We start from the raw sequence: 2523 nt of genomic DNA, 5'->3' as shown, positions 1-2523 counted from the left end.
GCTTTTAACGATACAAATCGTTGCAAAGCAACTTTACAGAAAATTAAGTTTCAACAATATTTAGTAGTAGCTTATATCTTATCAGTGGTGACTGTCAGTTAATGTACATATGGCAGAAATTAGGGATGCACCGATACCACTTTTTCCAGTACTTGCCCGTTACCGATACTTTTATTTTTGGTACTTGCCGATACCGATACTGATATATATTGCATTTGTACATTTTTTAAATATTGGGTACAGAAACCAAAAGAGTATGTATAATGTTAGTTGGTTAACTTTATTTATCAAATAGATACAGTCAAACCTAAATTTTTTCAGACACCTTCAACATTTGTCCCATTATCATAGTTTATTCGCTATAGTTTAGAAAATGGTAATAAAATATAACAAGATCTCAGAGTTAAACGGAGTCAGAACAAATTCAGCTTGATAATGTTAGATAACTTTGATAGAAAGGTATGTAATGGATTACAATCAACCAAAAATTAGACAGCTGTTAGTATGACAGTATTTACACAACTATCAACACTTAGTTGGGCAGCCCTGACAGCCTGTAGTCTCCTGGGCATGCTGTCACCCAGCTTCATGCAAACCTGAACTTCAATGGTTTTCCCAGACTCGGTCTGAATAATTTTTGGTCCCAAATTTGTATCAGTTTTACTGGTAGTCCACTGTATGAAGAAATTGTGGGTATAATTTGTCACAGTTTACTTTATTTTGCTATCCTCACTTACATAAATGAACTATAGTGTCCTGCACCCACTAGTAAAAAAAATATCAAAAATTATATCTGATCTCTGAATAATTTTTGGTTTGACTGTATATCCTTCTGTTATTTTCACACTTAATTATGCCCATTAAAATGTATTTAACAAGTTTTTGTTACTTTCACTGTTCATGTTTTTGCTCTATGGTACATCATCTTTCATTTAATAGCATTAGAGCTGCTCCATTGCAGCGGCTTAGTACTGTAATCACGCACTTTGCTGTAATAACGCAGGGAACCACTAGTTATAAATCTCCTAACTGTGATATTTTCAGAAATAGAAGTCGCGTTTTTTCATCTGAAACGTCCTGCGATTTATTTTCCAAAGCCACTCATATAATGCAGAAACACTCATCCCTACGTAAAACAATCTTCACATAAACACATTATAATAAATGTCATATTTACCTATGCCCTTCAGCAAGTAGGAAATATACAGAAATTGAATAAAGTTATCAAACACTAAATTCTAAATTAAACATAGATGAATCCTTAAAGCTGCAAAAGTTATTGATTTCCTATTTTTTCTTTTGTTCTTTGATTAACAGACATCACAGCAGCTGGGTTATTAGGTTATTTGGCTGCTATTACTTTAAGAGCTGCCACTGCTGAATGTGACGCAGATCTGATACGCATACTCGTAGTTTCGTCCGCGCTTTAAAGTCCACGTGAACCGGAAGTTGCTGCCGACTTTATTTCAGTGTAGTGACGTATTTCCAGCTGAAACAGAATATTGAACAGAGGGCATGGTTTTATGTTTGCGCTCCTCCTCTCTGTCTCTCACTCATAGCAACCTAACGGTTGGAGGGGTGTGTTTAAGGATATTCTGCCCAAGTCGTCAAACTGACGTATCAGAAAAGGAATGCCATTCCAGAGCGGAAGTAAATGTTCAGATTTTGATTAAAGATTACGAAGACAACATTTTTTTTTAACAGATTAACCTGCACGGATTAATTGTTTACATCAAGACTAGCAATGTGCGCTAGTAAAGTAAATAAAGTACATTTTGATTTCATGCGGACTTTAATATGAATTGATACAGGTTATAGCGTGCGCTGTGATATTTGTGCATGCAATTGAAGAGCACGCACTACGAGCACAGTATAATGGCTGACAGGACAGGAAAATTATTTTTTACTGACATATGACCTGAAACATCTCATCTGACCGCAGTTCACTGTTGTTCTGCTGAAGCCAAGTGGAGTGCGCATCTGAAAAGTCTCCTGTTTGAAGTGCTTGCAAATACATTCTGCATCTAAATAAATGCAATTCTTGTCAAGAAAAAAAGAGATAGAAGCAGCAGTTGTGAGTACTGATGGGGTGGCCAACCCTAGCCTCGTTAAATATTTTTTACGCTGTTAAACTGGAAAATGTAATCACATGTGTTAACACGGTAATTTTGACAGCAATACTAAATACGTTAATTTATGCCAACAAAACAATCAATCAAGTAGAAATTGCTTTTTAAGGTAACAATTGCAAGTCACCAGAAGTAACAGGAGAATGTGTATGGATTCTGTTGTGTCAGAGCTTGTCATGGGTCAGTATGAACACAAATGTGTTGGTATTACACAACATAGATTAATCAGTATAACATTGTATTTCAGGGCTATTGCAGGTTGTGGAATTAAATAGACCCTGTTATTGATGAAACCAATAAGAATGCAATTATACAATGGAGTTTGTGGTTTATAGGGTTTTATTAAAAACAATCTGACTAAAGCAACACTCGTCTGCATAGAGCAGCCTGATTT

Source organism: Sinocyclocheilus grahami, unplaced genomic scaffold (assembly GCF_001515645.1).
Source record: "Sinocyclocheilus grahami isolate Dianchi unplaced genomic scaffold, SAMN03320097.WGS_v1.1 scaffold1140.1, whole genome shotgun sequence".
Lineage (NCBI taxonomy): Eukaryota > Metazoa > Chordata > Actinopteri > Cypriniformes > Cyprinidae > Sinocyclocheilus > Sinocyclocheilus grahami.
This window is presented reverse-complemented; position numbering follows the sequence as displayed.